This window comes from Lissotriton vulgaris, chromosome 6, assembly GCF_964263255.1.
Source record: "Lissotriton vulgaris chromosome 6, aLisVul1.2, whole genome shotgun sequence".
NCBI lineage: Eukaryota > Metazoa > Chordata > Amphibia > Caudata > Salamandridae > Lissotriton > Lissotriton vulgaris.
Genome location: NC_141694.1, coordinates 846,380,342 through 846,402,099, shown reverse-complemented (window position 1 = coordinate 846,402,099; position 21,758 = coordinate 846,380,342).

Here is a 21,758-nt window from a genome sequence, read left to right as displayed (position 1 = left end):
GGCTGGATGGCTTGGGATTGTGCTGATTTTTCTGTGATTTTCGTTTTTTTGGGGTGTTTATGGGGACAGGCCATGTGGGTGGGGGCCATTTTGAGTGTTGCTACAGGCCCTGGCCATGTGCTGGGAGGGAGGGGGCCATTTTGAATACAGGCAGTGTAGTTAGGCCTGCAACCATTTTGCCTACTTTTCAACCTTTATGCCCAGGGGTAGTGAGTGTTGCATGGGCCTAGTCTTTCTGTGGGTTGTCTTGAATTTAAACATCATGGAGGGGCTGGATGGCTTGGGAATGTGCTGATTTTTCTGTGATTTTCGTTTTTTTGGCCTGTTGTTGTGGCCTTTTCACCAGGGGTAGTGACTAGTGAGTGTTGCATGGGCCTAGTCTTTCTGTGGGGTGTCTTGAATTTAAACATCATGGACGGCATGGGATTGTGCTGATTTTTCTGTTTATTTTTTATTTTTTTGGGGTATATAACTGAACTGATGTTCCTCTGTCTTCCATTGCTTTTAGGTGCACAAGACTCAAGAGAACCACCAGTGCCAGGAAGAAGTCCTGCAGCGGTGTGTGTGTGCAGCATAACGTCATGCGACGTCACGTCTGGCCACAGACAACTCTGCAACTCGTGCAACTGCGGCCTGCTGTTCTGACCTGCTCTGAAGAAGATGGCCCCAAAAAAAGTTCTCCGTAGCTCCTCTAGCAAGAAAGTTGCCAGTAAGGAGCAGAAGAAGCAAGTTACCAAGGAGGCTGGTGTGCCGGCCGCCGCGTTTTTTTGGAGTAAAAAAAAAAGTACGCCTGCAGCAGCAGCGGGATCTGCTGGGGACCAAGCTGGGAGCAGCACCCCCGCTCCATTGGGCTCAGTGCCTCCACCACCACCACCACGCCAACTTAAGTCCAAGCCCTTGAGTGCTGCAGAGGCAGTCAGTGTACTTCTTCAATCACCATCGACCAGTGATGTTGGCTCATCGCAAGAAAGTAGCAGCAATGTCCCTGAATCAACACAGGTTGTTGTAACTCATCTGACAAGTGTTGAACAACCACAGCCGCAACAACAACCACATGTGCAAGTACAAGCCCAAGTACATGTGGAAGGAGAGGCAGCGCAAGGAGATGCACAAGCAGAGGTGCATGGAGGGTCACAAGTGCCCACAATAGTTGTTCCTCCCGAAGTAGGGGCACATCAGGAAATCAACAATCAAGCCGAGGTATCATTGGAAGCCACTCCTCCTGATGATCATTCATTGTCTTCCACATCCCTAGCAAGGAAAAGATCAAGGTTGGTGTCTACATCTTCTTCAAGCCCACCTCCTTCTGATGATACGGATCCCAATTGGGAACCAGCACCACTGCCGTCTGAGAGTGAGGCACACCATGATCTGACAAAGGTACTTAAGCGTAAAAGGAAGGTCGTCGAAAAACTCATAGTTATGGAGTGTGATGAGGCTCAACAAGAAGTGGCGGATACTCCTGCTGATGAAGACTCTCACGACGACGACGCAGTCATCATAAAGGTCACTGCAGCCCCAGCGGGCATGCAGCAAAAAAACATTTTGACCCTAGCCCGAGAAGCTGCTGAGCGTGATGATGTTGTCGACGAGGAGGCAATGGAAGAAACACCACAATCATTGGAGTTAACTAGTACACCAACACCTACCGCTTCCATATTTCTTAGTCGCCAGAAGGGACCTCCATCCACCTCGACCTCAATTAGTGGTGGTGAAAGTGCAAAACGTACTGAAGTTCGTCAATCCACATCCTCCACTTCATCTGGCATTAGCAGCAGGACCACCACCACCAGTATCGCCGCCTCCTCCGGCCCCCAAAGACATTTCAAGTCCGCAGTTTGGGACTTCTTTAGTGTTTGCCCAAAAAAGGAAAACTTTGCCATTTGTAGCATTTGTAAGTTGGCAGTTAGTCGTGGTAAGTTTGGTTCAAACTATGGTACCGGAGGCCAGAGAGGTCATCTTGAAAGAAAGCACGCTGTCAAATGGTTTGCGCACCTACAGGCGATCAAGGAAGCCCGAATTGCACGTAATGCTGTTTCATCTGATGATGACTAGGAGGAAGAAGACGTGTCAAACACTTCACTTACACCCAGTACCCCTGTCAGCAGCACACCCCATGTGAGCCACACTAAGAGTGTGGGAGAGAGTAAAACACCAATGCGAAAAAGTTCATCAGCGAGCGTAACTGGGTCGAAGATATCATCATCATCCCGTAAAAGCTTGGTCCAGGGCAATATTAAAAAGATGTTGTTTACAGAAGCGCAATATGAACGCAACCACCCACTGACGCGTCTGTATAACACTAAGCTGGCTAAAATGCTAGCTCTGGACCTTCTCCCTTTTTCTTTTGTAGAAGGGGTTGGTTTTCTAGAATTAGTGGCAGCGCTCTGCCCTAAATGGAAGGTTCCTAGCCGGTTCTATTTTGCCAGAGTTGCGGTTCCAGCACTACATGAAGATGTGCTGGAGGTGATTGGGGCAGCTTTGCAGAAGAGTGCTGTTCACACTATACATCTGACAACAGACATGTGGACCAGTGGCGCAGGCGCTGATTACATGTGCATCACTGCACACTGGGTCTCTTTTTCATGGGTTAAAGCAAAGCTAAACGCAGGTGTTGACCCGGACCAAGTTTTTAAAGCTGCTCAGAAACATGCAACACTAGCCATGTTTGGTTTGGAGAAACGTCACACAGCACAAAACATTTTGGATGAGTTTAACACAAAGGTCCTTGACTGGCTGTCCCCCAAAAAACGCCAGATTGGTTATGTTTCCACGGATAATGGCGCCAATGTAGTTAAGGCCATGGAGCTGGGTCAGTATTTCAGAGTGCCGTGTTTGGCGCACTGTATAAACCTGGTTGTCAAAAAATTCTTGAGTGATAAAGACAGTCCAGCGTACGAGGTAGTGGAGACCTGCCGAAAAATGTGCAACCATTTCAGCCATTCTTTTAAGGCCCGGAAGCATCTGAGGAGCCTGCTACATCAACGTAGAATGCCAGTGAAAACACTCATCCAGGAGGTGGCAACACGTTGGAACTCAACCTTCTGCATGCTTGAGCGTCTGTATGAGCAGTATACGGTACTCGATCACTATTTCTTAACACAGGGTACAGCTCAGAAGGACCTGAGGATGGGTGCGGCGCAATGGGACATAGTTAAAAGCCTGACACTCATGCTTCGTCCTTTTGAGGTCTTCACGCGTGCAGTCAGCAAGGAGGACTGTAATTTGGGAAAAGCTATCCCATTGTTGTACATGCTGGAGCACCAACTGAAGGAGGTGTGTTCTGTGTTTCAAAAAGATGAAAAAAACAAAGACCCTTTTGTTTTGGCGGAGAAATTATTAGAGCTCCTACAAGGTGATGAACGTCTTAAAATGATCCACTCAAACCAGCATTACATTTGTGCTACTATTCTGGATCCACGCTACAAAAAGGCGCTGGCAGGCCGAGCCTTCTTTCCTTTTGATGATGAACATGTTCCAAAGTACAAACGTTGGCTAGCCTTGTTAGCCAAGAGGTTTGAAAGAGAACGGCAGAAAATTGAAGGAAAAGGCAGTACATCAGCATCAGCAGGCCATCCCCAGTCAAAACAATCCACTTCTGCACCTGTGGCTGTGGCACAAGTGACCTCTAAGCCGTTAAAGACACCGGAAACCGGATCATCTGCACCAGACACAACAGAAACATTGGAGGCTGAAGAGGATTGGCTAGCTCGGCTTGGGTTTGGTTCTCAAAAGGTCACAGCAACAGCTAAGCAAAGTGGAGGAACCTTGGAGGAGGACCTTGAGTCGATGGTGAAGGACTATCTGAATGACTCAACAGAGGTCTATGTTAATGCTGACCCATTGGCGTATTGGCATGGGAAAAAAGAATTGTGGCCGCAGCTCTCCAACCTGGCTTTAAACTACTTGTCTTGCCCACTCGCAAGCGTGTCTTCTGAACGTGTTTTCAGTGCTGCTGGTGCCATTGTAACTCCCAAACGGAGCCGCCTCTCGCCCAAAAATGTGGAGAGGTTAACAATGATCAAGATGAATCAGCACCTCATACCACCAGATTACAGAGTACGTGAAAGCGTGCCGGATGAAGACGAGGTGGACAGCAACGTAGATGAGGGAATTTCTACTCTGTCAGGTGACACTGAGCTCACCCTGCTTGAATTCGCAGAGTATGATGACGAAGCCTTATTCTTATTCCTGGACCTTAACACCGAGGCCTGAAAATGAGACAATGAATCAATAACTTTCTTTTTCGTCCTCATTCACTTTCATTCCTGTGTGTCTGTCTTTCTTTGTTGTGCACAGTTAATATAATTCAAACTTTAATCACCTAATCACAAAAACAAGCCCATCAGCAGAACTGTCTTCACTTGTTTGCTTATTGATTTGAAGGTGCCGCAGTCTGCATTCCTCAGGTTCACAAGTTCAGAAGAACATGCTCCTCTATCCTCTTCCTCCAGACTCCTATTTCCATCAAAGCAGAGGGTTGGATTACACCCAATGAAGAAAGACTCAGCACTTGTGGGGGTGTTCTACTTCTTTGCGGGTGAGTTGACGGCTCTGGGGCCATTGCTGGGAAGCTCCAATACCGTATAAAAGTGGTTTGGACCAAATCGGAGGCAGAATTTTTTTTGTGTTTTTTCTGACTTACTTGCCTTTGAGGTGCTCTTTGGGGGGATTCCGGCTGTTTGTGGGTGAGTTTTGGGGTCTGGGAGCACTGCTGGGACACTCTAATCTTGATTGCATTTGCTTTTCAGGAAATCCGTGGTGGTAAACCGGAGTTATGGCCTAGCTACACAGCGCGTTTGGACCGAAGGCCGAGAAATATTGTAAGTATGAGATTTTGCTTTTGGGCTGTTTGGGGGTGTTGTGCTTTTTGGCGGGTGGGTTGGCGGGTCTTGGGGCATTCCTGGGAAGGTCTAATACCGGATAGAAGTGGTTGGGACAAAATCCACGCTGATTTTTTTTGTTGCTATTTCTGACATTTTGCTCAATGTAGCGTTTTCGGGGGCCTGTTTGGGGGGCTTCCTGGTGTTTGTGGGTGGGTTTCGGGGTCTGGGAGCACTGCTGGCTATGGATACTTTACTTTGCAAGAGGTTTGAAGCAAATCCATGGTGGCAGAGGGGAGTTAGGGCCTAGCTGCAGAGCGCGTGCGGAGTGATTTGGGAAATTGGCAAAAAAATGACTAAGTCCCCATTTTTGTACTTTTGCTCTTTGGCTGTTTGGGGGTCTTCTACTCGTTTTCTCCTGGGTTGACGGCTCTGGGGCCATTGCTGGGAAGCTCTAATACCGGATAAAAGTGGTTTGGACCAAATCGGAGGCAGAATTTTTTGTGTGTTTTTGCTGACTTGCTTGCCTTTAAGGAGCTCTTTGGGGGGGTTCCGGCTGTTTGTGGGTGAGCTTCGGGGTCTGGGAGCACTGCTGGGACACTCTAATCTTGATTGCATTTGCTTTTCAGGAAATCCGTGGTGGTAAACTGGAGTTATGGCCTAGCTACACAGCGCGTTTGGACCGAAGGCCGAGAAATATTGTAAGTATGAGATTTTGCTTTTGGGCTGTTTGGGGGTGTTGTGCTTTTTGGCGGGTGGGTTGGCGGGTCTTGGGGCATTCCTGGGAAGGTCTAATACCGGATAGAAGTGGTTGAGACAAAATCCACACTGATTTTTTGTTGTTGCTATTTCTGACATTTTGCTCAATGTAGTGTTTTCGGGGGCCTGTTTGGGGGGCTTCCTGGTGTTTGTGGGTGGGTTTTGGGGTCTGGGAGCACTGCTGGGACACTCTAATCTTGATTGCATTTGCTTTTCAGGAAATCCGTGGTGGTAAACCGGAGTTATCGCCTAGCTATACAGCGCGTTTTAACCGAAGGCCGAGAAATATTGTAAGTATGAGATTTTGCTTTTGGGCTGTTTGGGGGTGTTGTGCTTTTTGGCGGGCGGGTTGGCGGGTCTTGGGGCATTCCTGGGAAGGTCCAATACCGGATAGAAGTGGTTGGGACAAAATCCATAAGGAAAAGCCTTTTGGCACTTTTTGTAACTTAGGGTTCGTTAGGGTTAGCCCTAGCAGCAGGATTGCATGTGTTTTGGGGTGTTCTAGATTTTTGCAACTGAGTTCTGGGGTCTTAGAGCACTCGTGAGAATGTGTAATTTTGGTTGCAAGTCATTTGAAGAAAATCCATGGTAGGAAAGGGGGGATTTGGCATAGTTAAAGAAAGCCTCTGCCACTATTCTTAACTTAGGGCTCGTTAGGGTTAGCAGTATTTCTATTGCATGTGTTTGGGTGGGGGGGTTTTCGAGTCTTGGAGCGATGCTGGCTATGGATACTTTTGCTTGCTTGCAAGTGGTTTGAATACAATCCACGGTGGGTAAGGGGGTATTTGGGCCTACTTTTACTTTCGAAGTACGTTTTGTCACCAGTTTTCTGCTAGGCCTCGTTTTTTGAGATCTGATTGGGGGTCTTCTACATTTTTGCAACTGGCTTTAGTAAGGGTCTGGGTGGAAGCACTGCTGGGAAGGTCTAATTTTGTTCTAAAACACAGTTTACAGTACACCTAGCTTGAGGGGAAAGATCCGCTAAATTAATTTGCCCATACTTATTTATACTTGAAAAGGTGACTCAGACAGAGTACGCACTTTCAAAAATGTTGTACTGTCTATTAGGAAAATCAAAGTGTGACTTTTTGCACTACACAGCGTACATACCTTATATTTATTTATCAGTGCTGTTTTTTGTTCAATAATTACAGGCCGGGTTTCAGTCTGCAATGGGGAAAAAAGGATGGAGTCAGGCTTCACATTAGCGAGCCGCAATTCAGCATCCGCCAGGCAGGCAGTGGACAGGGTGTCTTCTGGTCACCAACATTGGTGGACGAAGCATCAGTTGGAATGGAGGAGTGCCGCTAATAAGAGGAATTGTTTGCTGCATGCAACTTACTTACCAAATTCAACAGGACAACTACAACAATACAGATACAGTATCCATTCTTTTATTCAATGAGTGTGTGACTGCATTTCTTGGATCTCTCTCTGCTACTAAATTGATCCCTACAGCCATTCTATAGGTTTTACTTCGGCTAGTTTTTTAAACCTAATTTAATGTAGCCCTGTACTGTCGCATTCTGTCATTCACGGTTGTCGAAAGTACTACTTACTTTTCTGTAACAATGCATTCAGTAGTGCATGCACTTCCTTTATGTCACGTAAAAGATTTATGGTTAGCTTTGTACCCAAAAATTTCTTTATGTTCAATTATTGTTTATCCATGCTGTGCTTTTTTTTTTCTCTCAACAAAACCTACCCAAAAAGAAACCCCCATTCCTATCCATTTTACAAACCCTAACTCTCTTCCCCCGGCTGTGTGGTTTTGCTTGATGTGTGACTAAATGACATCAATAATTCCACACACTTGCTGGGGAGGATAAGGTCATAGCAACAGGCTGGTGAAGGAATCCGAGGATATATTCTAGACTTACTCATCTTCAGTACTATTTCTTGTAGTATTAGCCAATGTCAAAGAAATCCTACACAAGTACAAGTTATACTATAAATACTTTACCATTTGTTAGGCTACATTGTGGCACTGTTGTAGTCTAGTGTACTGTCACCTGCTATATTCTCTATCGTACCGTTGTAATGCTACAGTAAGGACAAACCAGGTTTCATTTTCTTTTTTTCCATAGCCATGCAACTGCCACTGTGTCACACCACTAATACCACCGCAATGAGGAGGAAATTTCAGCCGCCCTGGATTGCAACCTTAATCGCCATTTCCCGTGGAGCCAGCCCTGGGCCTAGCCCTACTTTCAAACAGAAATTACAGGTAAGATAAGCGTTTGGTTGGAGGCAGTATAATGGAGTATTAGGAGAGACGAGAGATTGATGGTAGTACTACTAAAGTCCTAGGACTATTCAGGAAAACAAACTTACTGTTAAACCCCCACCCACCAGACTCAAAAGCAGTAAAAAACAGGTATGGTCAGATAAAGTTTCAAAAAGTATATTTTTATAGCCCTAACAAAATAATCTCCCGCAAGACCCTCCCTAACCCCAACGATTGTCCTTCAAAAGTCCCCAAAAACTCAACTCCCAATTCCCACCCCCCAAAAGTCTCTAAAAAAGGGGCAAGGGACACTATGGCAGGGTGCTGTTGACTTTAGCAGCCAGGGCATCATGCTCCTTGCGGAGGGTGGCATGTTCGAAGCGGAGGCCCTCCACCAAGTTCTTATAGTTCAGGACCTCCTGCTCCAGGTAGGACAGTCTGAGGGATAAGCGGCGCCGGCGTGCCTTGCAAATCCTGTGGGGGGCAGCTGCTGTCTTTGCTGCTCGGCGGTGGCGTTTGGCTTTGGTAGCCCGGCTCCGTACCGCTGTGGCACTGCGCTGGCTGGCAGCCCGCACGGAGGAGGATGCAGCTGTCCCAGTGGACGTTGTTGTAGTACCAGACTGCGTCTCCTCCTCCTCGAGGGCCACCAGCCGCCGATATTCAGCGACAGTGGCATCCAGCCTCCGTTGCCGGGCCATTCGAGCCAGCTCCTTCCTCCCTGATGGTCTCTTGGATTTGGAAGGAGCAACTACATGAAGAAAGAAAGACATGGTCTGTAACCAATGCTCCTTAAGATTAACACAAAATGATTGAGCAGAAAGTTGTCACAGTACAAGTAGCAAATTGAAAGCACAGTACATAACTATTGAGGACGATATCTATGTAACCTCCGACTTCTTCATCCTTGCTCTAACATTAGTGGGAGTTTAAGGAACAAATTCTACGAGCACTATGGACTTCCATTACAGTCGACTATGACTTAGGAAAAATGGTACGTTATCCTATGCAAGCCGGCATAATGCCAGCGCAGTGAACTTGCACCCGAGAAAAACAGACGCACACCATGGTGAGTGAGACAGACTTGCGTTACTGTACCGGTCCAGTACATGCAGGTGGTGAAGCTCTTACTTTTCTATTACGGGTGGCACTGAGAATACTCTGTTAAAAGGGCTACTGCTTAATTAATTTAGCTTTCACCCTACAGTGCAAATGAGTATTAGAAAAGGAAAATGAAGAAGCTACATAATCTGATTATCTATCACTTCACATGGGATGTATTTGATGACATATGGGATGACTTTAGGTGCTTTGCTTATTATTGAGTGAACAGTGATACACCCACACATGAATGACGTACTACTACTAAACTAAAGTTATTAAGAGAGGTAGGGAGTGTCCACCGTAATAACCGGATATATGCTCTGCTTGCAGTTGCAATACAAACTACTGCTACTATTCATGGTAGTATTTGGACAAAATTACAACTTCTTTTCCTTGCCTTTCCTACACTGGAACGGACGTGCGGGTGCGGTGTTACATGCTCTTCAAAGTAACACTTAGTTCATCCAGTGACCGGCTACTCTCTCTAGATACACATATGCTATCTAAGAGTCAGATAGTACCATGAATGATCCAGGCATCCATCCATTCCATTCAAAGTATATGCACACATACAGTTTCTGTTTCACCCACCCAGGCTGTTCTCCTTCCACCCATCCTTGCTTCATCATTCACCCAGCCATGCACCATACCATATTCTTTCCTTCCCAGCCACCTCGGGGACCAAGCAAACACATATCATTCTTCTTTGCCAGTCATCATTACATTTCTCGTCCTTCCACACTTACTTACACCCTTCTTTCGCTTTTCGTTCATCCCATCCATCAAGTTCACCTCAGATCTGATTGGGATTCTTCTCACCAAAAACTTCACAGCTAAGTCGAAGTACATTTAGAGGAGGCTACTACCTGGTTTATTTATAATACACCCGTGCAGAAAGCACACTCTGCAGTCTTCAATCTCAATGAGTAAGGAATATATAGCTTACCTCTGCCCGCCACCACCGTGTTATCCCTCACAGGCATGTCCTTATCCGGCACTTGCACCGCCTCCTCCCCAGAGTTGTCCTCCTCGTCCAATGCCGCCACCACCTCCGCGCTGGCCCCGCCTCCAGATGTTCTACCTACAAAGTACATTTAATAATGTTAGAATACACCACTCACTACTATATAATATTTGGTCTAGGAGGAAGAAAGAAATGTGAAAAAAACAGTATACAATGTAATAATTTGTGACTGTCTACTCTAAAGTAAAAATGTCCCTTTTTCCAGGGAAGGCTGTTGTCTTGCTGCACTTTTTGGCGCAACTGATGAATGCTTGCTTTTTATTTTTAACACCCACCACTTTTTCTCCTAACAGACAGAAGCTTGACTTCTAAGAACACGAGCAGGATCAAGTTCAAACCAGGTGAGAGCTCGGCTCGACCACAAGAAATGTGTCCAATTAATCGTCAGCACTAAGCACTTTTCCATTTTCAGTTAAACGTTAAATTTTATGACAAACTTGATTTTAATACATGTGTTTACTTTTAATAAAGCTTTTAAACTTAAATAGACTCTGTGGTTTTTGGTCCTCCAGACTAGAGTGGATGAGCTAAAGGTTTTGCAATTTTTGCAAGCATGAGTCCGTGCCTCTGACATCATTGGGGAATAATCATAATCATCGGTGACTTTGGGAGCTAAATGACTCTGCCACACTATCTAGTCAGTAAGGAGATTGGGGGTTCAACTACAAAGTCTGTTATCACTGAGGTATGTGGAAAGTCTAACAGCACCTATTATAATTGATAAGCTAAGCAATGCATTATTTAGTGTCCATAGTTCTGTTTGTGCAGATTTGTCCCTGCAACAGTAGTAGAATGGATTGTCCTCCAATCCAAACCAAAAGTAAAGTAGTATCTTATTCTTTCTTGGTGGTCATTCACCTTTTTATTGTTGGCAATTGTCAAAGCATAAACATTTAGAAGACTTGAAAAGACATTATGGACAATCCCAGAGGACTGCACTCTGTGCATAGAGCTATTGCTGACTAGAATGGGAGTCCAATGGAATTGCCAAATGTGCAATCTTAGTTAGCTACACAGACAGACTAATAAGAATAATCTAGTAATACCACACGGAGTCATAGTCGAGGCAGGATAAGAATTTAGATCCAGTCTACAAGAATATCAAAGACGATTTAGAAAAAATCGAATGAGGAACGCTGGGGAAAAATAAGTACTCTATATTAAAATTAAAACTTACTGGGGCCAGCAAAGGAGCCCTCGCCTGCCCGATCCTGGCCTGCATCCTCAACAGCACCCTCCTCCTCCTCCTCCTCCTGTGTCTTCCTCTTGCCCCTGGGGGAAGCTGATGTACAACATGAAAGAAAGAAAAACAGAAAACATGGATGATATTTGTCAACCAAATCAAACATTTCAAAAGAACTAACAAAATATTTTGGCGAAATAGCAAATAGACAACTATTCAACGGGATATATTATTGACCAATCTCATGTGGTCTACTACGTTATTAGTATTGCTTGATTTGCGGACCGTCGAATTGGAAACTTCTTATGTAACTCGCTACACAAAGTACTAAAAAGGTTTGCCTAGGTTTGGCAGGCAGCAGTCCGCAGCACGCGAAGTGACAGCCAAAGTCCATCGTGATTGCAGATCAGCGACAACACTAAAGTTTCCTACTACATTAACCAGTCATTAAAATACTCAAACTATAAATCCACCACCACTATTTCTTCTTATCGCCATGTGTACAAAGGAAGGACTGGACTTGAGTCTGTAGGGGCTGATTTAGAAGCCCCTTGCGGCTCTTTTGCACCATTGTTGCGTGACTTTTGTGACGCAGCGGCAGCACAAAAGAGGCGCAATGGTGCGGCGTATATTAACAACGTGACGCATATGGGAGATGCATCACGTTGTAAAGCCCTGCGCCATCAGGGGGCGTTCCGGCGCAAGGGAGGGCGTTCCTGCGCAGGAACGCATCCTAAAGGTGGCTGAGGGAAATCTACAAGATTTCAATCACTCACTTTAACGACAATGATGCGTGACTCAAACCCTGCGCCTGCTTAAAGCAGACGTACGGCTTGACGCAGCATTGGAGAGATAGGGCACCCCAGAGCATTGATGGAGCTGCGCCATCGTTGCGACGCAACTCCAGCAATGCGCCGCCCTTACGGCACAGATGCGTAACCCTTTGGTGACGTTTTGGGCCCATGGTGCGTCGCATTGTAAATACGGCGCACCATGGGTGATAGTGGCGTGGCGCACAATTACTGGCGCATCCCTGCTACTTTGCAGGGATGCGCCGGTAATTAAACATCTGAACCTTAGTGTGTAGCATTACGCAGTTCTTTAAACTACACTCATACATAATTTCACAGGCCAATGAAATGAACACAAAATCGAAAACAAATAAGCATAGTAGCAACACTACTGAGAAGGAGAGCAGTGCACCTGAAATGCACAGAAGATTTTGAAATATAATATACCTACAATGTAATGAGCAGCATTATTGCTCTTGGTAAAAAAACAAAATTTCAATATAATAACACAGCAGGAGAAAACAGAGTAGTAAAGAAATAGCTACTACTACTACTCACCAAGCCCGGGGATCTCGAGGCCAAGCAGGTTGAGCAGATCTCGTTCACGGGTCAGGACATTCGTCCAGCGGTGGGTGGCCTGGTTGTAGCTGTGCCCGACCCGAGAGTGGTGGTACATGGCCCGGCACACCTTATCCCACCGCTTCCGGCGATCCCGCATCCCGTACCCGCCTCCGATCTTGCCGCCTGCCATTATGGTCCTGGGGAGGTGGCGCTGTACATAGAACACTAGTGCGCCCACCTCCTCCGGGCTGAAAATCTCCCAGGGTGCGACTGTCTCCCCCCTCAAACGCCCGCACAGGAGCCGGGCACGGGGTGCGGGACCCTTCCCCTTCTCGGGATGCTTCCTGGCTCCCTTCACCTTGGTCTTGGCGGAAAGGAATAAAGAAAATAGAATAGGGAAGAGAAGAAAAGAAAAGAAAAGGAGTTTAAAAAAGTAGTTTAAAATTAACAAAAAGTAGCAGTAAACACAAAAATATAGGGCTAGAAAAATAGAGGGATAGATAATAAGTAAAATATATTAAAAAAAACTTCAAACAAGCAAAGGATGGCACAGATTTAGAGAGGATACAAGAAGCATGCCCAGAACCATAGCAATGAATGAGAAACAAGATGGCCGCGCCCGTTCACGACCGCGCGGGTAAGTTCGCGCAAGATGTTCCTCCCGAACACTCGCGAAATTGTACTTGCCAGCCGCACACTTTGCGAGATTACACTTCGCGCCCGGAAACGGAAATACGTCATGCAAACAAGATGGCCGCACCCTTGAACGACCGCGAGGGTAACTTCGCGCCTTGCGCTACAAGCGGCTCGCGAAAACGCACAAAACCTTGCGAACTAACACGCCGCAAAAAAAGAAATCGCATATTCGCACGAATTTGCGGCTTCCGAATCCGATCTCGCGCGTGTTCGCGCCCCGCGAATCCTGCGAAATTGCAGAAAAACGAGTTTTGCAAAACTGAAAGCACTCGGCAGGTGCAAGAGTTCAAACTCATCATTAGTAACAATTCACTGTAGTGCTTCCTGACTGGGGCCCCTCCAGAGTTCAGTTGCTAGTTGCAACAATTGTATGACCCTGCTCTGACCCTCACAGCAGGCTCATAAAATAGCTAGAAGTAGGCCACAAAGGTCCTGGAAAAAAAAATTGCACTGCAACAGAAAGCAAATTACTGATAAGGAAGCAGGTGCCAGACCTGGAATTTTAAAACAGTGACACATTAATAAACTAACCCCAAATTAATTCATGTCAGTTGAAGCAGGGCAGGTGTGCTTGCTTTTCCCCCCCATAATCTACAGTGATGATGAACCAGAGGGTGGCATTGATGTAACAGAGGGTGGCATGGGTGAAAGAGAGGGTGGCAGTGGTGAAACAGAGGGTGCTGGGAGGCTGTGATGATGAACCAGACGTAGAAACAAAATATTTGCGACCGTTGCGAGCCGACAGGTAAGTTCGCAATTGCGAACTAGTACCAAACCCTCGCGAACTGGCAGAAACCCTTGCGAACACACAAAAAAAAATCGCAAGAATTCGCGGATTTTGCGGATTGCGAGTTCGCAAATTCGCAAAATTCGCGAACGCCAGATTCGCAAAATTCGCCCATGCTTAATAGCCAGCCCAGTTCAGACACCATTGTTAGACAGCATTAGACTATCACTATAAAACACACTACATAGAAGAGGGTCCAAGGGCTAGTTTAAAGACTCACCACTAGATCCGCGCCCCTAACAAAGACATGAATTACAAAAGAAGTATCTAGGAGTCAAACAGTAAAAAAAGGGGGAACTCTATTCACCAACAGACCTTGACATGACAAGAACAAGTATTGTAAGTTAGATCATTCAGTAACACCACGTGATTCGATATGACACAGTGCACGTGATTACTCTACTGGAAAACACAAACCCAAGGATAGGTGAGAATTTTCCCATCAGTTGTCGATCTGTACCGCCACTTTTACATCATATGGGTTCTCCTTACCCAGGAGTTAGTGCAATCACAGTCACAAGAGTGTAGAAGGACTGTGAGAGCCGGAGACCCTTTGTTAATATCTAGTGGGTGGTGTCAGTGTGATAGGACAACTGAAAAAAGCAGTGCAAATATGTGATTAGTGATATAATAAAATTGGGTAAGACTGAGTAGAACTGGACATTTTTAATGATTTCTCTCAGCTCCCCAAACATAAAAACAATAGTGAAAAAACAGATTTGACAGAATATCTGTCCAGCAAATAGTGGTCAACATGTTTCTGCATAGATGGAAAGTACCAATGCATTCATCAGGACCTAGGTGTTGCTACTGCTGTTTAGTTAGTGAAAAATATAAGGGTAAAAAGGACTCATATCACCTGCTTTTCAGGTTCAGAAACTCCGCCACAATCTAAAATATCGTCATGTCAAGAGGGAAGAAAGTAAAAAGAGACACACATTTTTTTGAAAAAATACACTCAACAGTAGTTGTATTTCTTTAGTGAATATTCATTAATCAGCTTTTAATCATATCAATATGTGTATATACCAACATATTGTCACTCACCCAATTCGTGTGGGGATAGCGCCTCACCTCACCTGGCTGCAGTCAGGTAATGAGGAGCACCGCTCTGTTTTAAAAATATATATATATTCAATCGTAAGCATTCAACTGTTTATCCCATAAAGAAGTGAAAATCAACCTTGCTGAAAGACACTAGGGTAGCATACGGTGTCTTTTATGTGTCATGATATACATGATCTAGTCATTTCTTATAAACAGACCGAGTCTCACCAAACTCCGGCTGCCAAATGACACCCCACTAATTCTACCTCTGAGAGCAAACCAGGGCTAAGCCGAGAGACAGAAAGTGGTTCAAACACACTTTTCAAACAAATATTTTCAAAAACTTCGGGGCGCCTTAGATGCAGATCGTATCGTTGCAGTGACCCATAATACTGAATAAATACAGAACTTATTACTCAATGTTGGGCGCAGTAGCTATCTATAGTAGAAAACACCCGTTACTCTCGTTTGTCTCACTAAAGTCTAACGTTCAGATTAACCAATGTTTGTTAAGCCTCTCAGCTCTCTGGGTTCGGGGCAATGAGAAGGAGATTTACCATTACAACGATCGTATCATTGCCGCGACGGCGAGTCTCAGATGAATCCGAAACTCTTACTCAGTGTGTATGGGGTAATGGTATTAAGTCGAGAGAGCCCGTTGTTCCCGCTTACCTATCCGTCGGCGTCTCCTGGCGTTCCTCTGCGCTAAATGGGGAGGCACCGAACGGATGAAGAAGGAACTATTTGTTTGTTTGTCCATCCGTGCGCTCACGTGATCGCGCAGGGGATGATGGACTATGTAGTTAGAAAGGCTCTCGATGAGTGCTTGGAAGTCTGTTATCGTGCATACAGATCTGATGTCACTTGGATGCCTTTGAAAAAAGGAGTTAACTTTCATTGCATTCATTTGCGCGCTTAAATAATCCTCTATCCCAGAAAGGGCAAATACATGCAACTCTAATTGTTTTTAACTAAGGCGCTTATTAATTCAAATTCCTGCCCTAATGTTGGATATTGTTGAAAATAAATAGTCATTTACACTTCCCTAATAATGTGCCCACGTCCCAAAACGCGAACACATTAGAGGACTGCTCATTTACAAAAGCACAAGTCCATACAGTTTTCCAGTGAAAAAACATTTTAGATATTGATGTTGATGTTTCGGTCAGTATATGCACATTACTCTATTTATTACAGCGACATCCAGGGTATTGGTTCATTTAGACCTTCTTTGTCGCTGTTGAGCTTATAAACCCATTTTTGTTCTTTTTTGAACAAAAATTTACTCACATTGGGACAATGCTCTGGAATGGTGGGCTGTTCCAACACAGTCCAAGTGAAGTCATTGGGACCATGTCCCACCTCTAGGAAGTGTAAGGTTAAGCGCGCGCTTGCTTCCGACACCGTACCGTGCTCTTGTGTTTGCATATACGGGTTCTAATCTTTCTTGTCGTCATGCTTACATACCTCTGTAGGCATGGACAAGTAATGAGATAGATGGTATTCTCACTATTGCAATTTGTGAATTTGCGCTGCTGCTAGGGTCGGCCTGTCCCAATATCAACCGTGGTGGACTTAGTTGTTTGTGGACAGACAGAACAATTTCCACAAGGGTGATGTCCTTCTACAGGTGGGAGATCCCATAGGGTCCCCACCTGTCTGCTAGTTCTGTTTTTGGGTCTGGTATGTACCAGCTGATCTTTTATGTACTGACCTCTTTTAAAAGCAAAAAGTGGTAAAGGTAGTTTGTCACCACTAGTGTTTAGAATAGACCAGTGTTTTTTCACGATCTTTTGGACCTGGTTAGACTTAGTGTTGAAAGTGTTCACAAAAGTTATCCTGTCTGACTTCTCTTTAGGTACTGTTATGTCTAAAAGGGCTTCACGGTTGTTGTTGGATGCCCTTTTCTTTGATTGACGTATGATTTTGTTTGGGTAGTTCTTCTCCCGTAGTTTTTCCGACAGTTTCGCCGAGTGAGCCTCAAACGCCTCTTTAGTAGAACAGTTCCTTTTGAGCCTAAGGAACTGGCCAAAGGGCAAGTTGTTTCTGAGTGCTCTAGGGTGACAGCTCTCGTAACTTAGGAGTGTATTCCTTGACATAGGCTTCCTGTATAGTTCTGAAGCTAGACCATCTGCACTAGCCAAGATGGTGAGGTCTAGGAAAGGTAAATGGGTTTTGCTGGATTCAACCGTGAATTTTAGATAGAGGTTGCGTGAGTTCAACCACTGGTGAAAATTCATGAGATCAGATTGTAAAACCCCGCCATACCACAAAAATGTCATCTATGTATCGCTTCCAGACTCGGAGCGATACATAGTAAGGGTTGTCATGGTTGAGGACCTTGGTCTGTTCAAATACATGAACGTAGAGGTTCGCTAAGCTGGGAGCGAAGACACTATCCATGCTGGTACCAGATGTTTGAAGGTAGGTAGTGTCTTAGAATTTAAAATAATTCTCCTTCATTGCTAGTTCCGCTAGGTTCATAATGAATGGAACTGGTGTTACAGATTGCAAATCTCTATCCTGTAACAGAGTGTTGATGACCTCAAGAGTCTCTGTCTGGGGAATCGATGTATATAGTGATTCTACATCAAATGAGACTAGGAGGTCAGTTGCAATATCAAAATTAATCTCGGGAAGGATCCGCAGGATATCTTTAGTATCTTTAAGATAAGTAGGCATTTCTTTTACTATCGGATTCAAAAAGTGATCCACAAAAGTGGATAATGGTTCTAGCACTGAACCAATGCCGGAAATTATGGGTCTCCCAGGGGGTGGTCCTTGTTGTTTATGGACCTTTGGGAGACAGTAAAAATATGGAATCGTTGGATGGGAAGTACATAGATATTGGCCTTCCTGAGGAGTGATCCATCCTTCCGCTGTAGCCTCTTCCACTATCTGACTGATCCTAGTTTGTAGTTTCTCTGGGGGGTCTTCTTTCAATGGAAGATACGATTTGCGATCATGGAGCTGCCTCGAACATTCTGTTCGGTAAGATTCAGTGTCCAAAATGACAATAGCACCGCCTTTATCAGCGGGCTTTATTGTGATAGTTTCATTAGATGTTAAAGAGCGCAGAGCTAGTTTTTCTCTTGTGGGTAAGTTCACATAGGAACTAGGTGATTTGGTCTTGAAGAGTGTGTCAATATCATTCTCAACCGCCTCTTCAAAAGTCTGGACCCTTGCTAGTAGACCAATGGTCGAGGTATTGAAAGTAGATGTTTTTTTAAGCCAGTGTCGACGTTTGACTGTTCAGTTTCGGTGGTGTCTTATTTGGCAAAAAAATAATGCAGCCTAATCTTCCTAAAGAACTTGGCTAGTTGTACTTGTGCTGTAAAATGGTCTCCATTATTAGTGGCTACGAAACCTAGCCCTCGGTTTAGAAGACTCTCTTCATCTGCCGATAGAGAGTAGGAACTAAGGTTAATCACGAGGCTGTCTGGTTTGTCCCGCTGCTCGTTCCTGCATTCTCCTGCGGTATCTTTTTGCTGTTCCTCAGGTCCATTGTTGGTTGTTGTACCGGAGTTGTGCAGCGGACCTGTGGTCCCTGTCCTTGTCTTCTCCTGCCTCTGTTCATCCTGGGGCCAAACCCTAAAAAAGGCGGGACTCCTGGGGCTTGTTGCATTTGTTGGGGAAAGAAAGAAGGGCCCATTGAAGGAGGAAAATTAGGACCATACATCCATAGGCCCGGCTGCCAAAACGGTTGGAAATGATTTTGGTTGGAATAGAAAGAATTCCCTCTTCGTCCTCTTCTGTTACCACGTCCCCTATTTGGGGTAGAGCCATTACTGTTCTGAGATGTATCAGAATCACTTGAAATTTCGTTGGAGCTCGAAGTAGCATATGTGGAGCCTCCTCGACGTCCATTGCGATTAAATGATGGTGCCACATAAGTGTCGCTGGTGTAAGGGTAGACCTTCTCGGTAGAAAATTTAGCCAGGTCTTTTTTAAATTTCTCTAATTTGGAAAATAGGATCGAGTCTTTGAATTCATTATTCTTTTTATTACTCTCATCTTGACCGGTCTTAAACAATGTGGATTTTATAGTAGCTTTAATTTTTCCTTCGAGAAGCTGTATTTCTATTAATATTTTGTCTGCAACACGTTTTGCGGTTTTGATCATTAGGACTAACCAGTCTCTTGTACACCGCCAGGCAATCATTGACCAATCTTTGAGAAACTCCTTATCGTCCAAGAACAATCTTGGTGCATTGGTCCTGATCAATGCATTGGTACTTTCCATCTATGCAGAAACATGTTGACCACTATTTGCTGAACAGATATTCTGTCAAATCTGTTTTTTCACTATTGTTTTTATGTTTGGGGAGCTGAGAGAAATCATTAAAAATGTCCAGTTCTACTCAGTCTTACCCAATTTTATTATATCACTAATCACATATTTGCACTGCTTTTTTCAGTTGTCCTATCACACTGACACCACCCACTTGATATTACCAAAGGGTCTCCGGCTCTCACAGTCCTTCTACACTCTTGTGACTGTGATTGCACTAACTCCTGGGTAAGGAGAACCCATTTGATGTGAAAGTGGCGGTACAGATCGACAACTGATGGGCAAATTCTCACCTATCCTTGGGTTTGTGTTTTCCAGTAGAGTAATCACGTGCACTGTGTCATATCGAATCACGTGGTGGTACTGAATGATCTAACTTACAATACTTGTTCTTGTCATGTCAAGGTCTGTAGGTGAATAGAGTTCCCCCTTTTTTTACTGTTTGACTCCTAGATACTTCTTTTGTAATTCATGTCTTTGTTAGGGGCGCGTATCTAGTGGTGAGTCTTTAAACTAGCCCTTGGACCCTCTTCTATGTAGTGTGTTTTATAGTGTTGAGTGCAGCTGAGGCTGCGGGTCCCGTTGTCATATCACAACAGGTCAGCCAAATTCTGGCTTGCCCTTCTGTTTTGAATTTATTTATTTTTAGTTTGCATTCCGTGTAATTAAGATGGGTGGAATAAGATCTTATTGTTAAAAAAATCACATTCTAGGACTATAGTCCATGGTATTACCATGGCCGAGTATCTGAGCTGCAATTGTGCGCCATCAGGGCTAATTGTGACCAATGCACCAAGATTGTTCTTGGACGATAAGGAGTTCCTCAAAGATTGGTCAATGATTGCCTGGCGGTGTACAAGAGACTGGTTAGTCCTAATTATCAAAACCGCAAAACGTGTTGCAGACAAAATATTAATAGAAATACAGCTTCTCGAAGGAAAAATTAAAGCTACTATAAAATCCACATTGTTTAAGACCGGTCAAGATGAGAGTAATAAAAAGAATAATGAATTCAAAGACTCGATCCTATTTTCCAAATTAGAGAAATTAAAAAAAGACCTGGCTAAATTTTCTACCGAGAAGGTCTACCCTTACACCAGCGACACTTATGGGGCAACATCATTTAATCTCAATGGACGTCGAGGAGGCTCCACATATGCTACTTCGAGCTCCGACGAAATTTCAAGTGATTCTGATACATCTCAGAACAGTAATGGCTCTACCCCAAATAGGGGACGTGGTAACAGAAGAGGACGAAGAGGGAATTCTTTCTATTCCAACCAAAACCAGTTCCAACCATTTTGGCAGCCGGGCCCATGGATGTATGGTCCTAATTTTCCTCCTCAAATATGCCCTTCTTTCTTTCCCCAACAAATGCAACAAGCCCCAGGAGTCCCGCCTTTTTTAGGGTTTGGCCCCAGGATGAACAGAGGCAGGAGAAGACAAGGACAGGGACCACAGGTCCGCTGGACAACACCGGTACAACAACCAACAATGGACCTGAGGAACGGCAAAAAGATACTGCAGGAGAATGCAGGAATGAGCAGCGGGACAAACCAGACAGCCTCGTGATTAACCTTAGTTCCTACTCTCTATCGGCAGATGAAGAGAGTCTCTAAACCGAGGGCGAGGTTTCGTAGCCACTAATAATGGAGACCGTTTTACAGCACAAGTAGAACTAGCCAAGTTCTTTAGGAAGATTAGGCTGCATTATTTTTTTGCCAAATAAGACACCACCGAAACTGAACAGTCAAACATGAACACTGGCTTAAAGAAACCATCTACTTTCAATCCTTCGACCATTGGTCTACCAGCAAGGGTCCAGACTTTTGAAGAGGCGGTTGAGAATGATATTGACACACTCTTCAAGACCAAATCACCTAGTTCCTATGTGAACTTACCCACAAGAGAAAAACTATCTCTGCGCTCTTTAACATCCAATGAAACTATCACAATAAAGCCCGCTGATAAAGGCGGTGCTATTGTCATTTTGGACACTGAATCTTACCGAACAGAATGTCTGAGGCAGCTCTATGATCGCAAATCATATCTTCCATTGAAAGAAGACCCCACAGAGAAACTACAAACTAGGATCAGTCAGATAGTGGAAGAGGCTACAGCGGAAGGATGGATCACTCCTCAGGAAGGCCAATATCTATGTACTTCCCATCCGTCGATTCCATATTTTTACTGTCTCCCAAAGGTCCATAAACAACAAAGACCACCACCTTGGAGACCCATAATTTCCGGCATTGGTTCAGTGCTAGAACCATTATCCACTTTTGTGGATCACTTTTTGAATCTGATAGTAAAAGAAATGCCTACTTATCTTAAAGATACTAAAGATATCCTGCAGATCCTTCCCGAGATTGATTTTGATATTGCAACTGACCTCCTAGGCTCATTCGATGTAGAATCACTATATACATCGATTCCCCAGACAGAGACTCTTGAGGTCATCAACACTC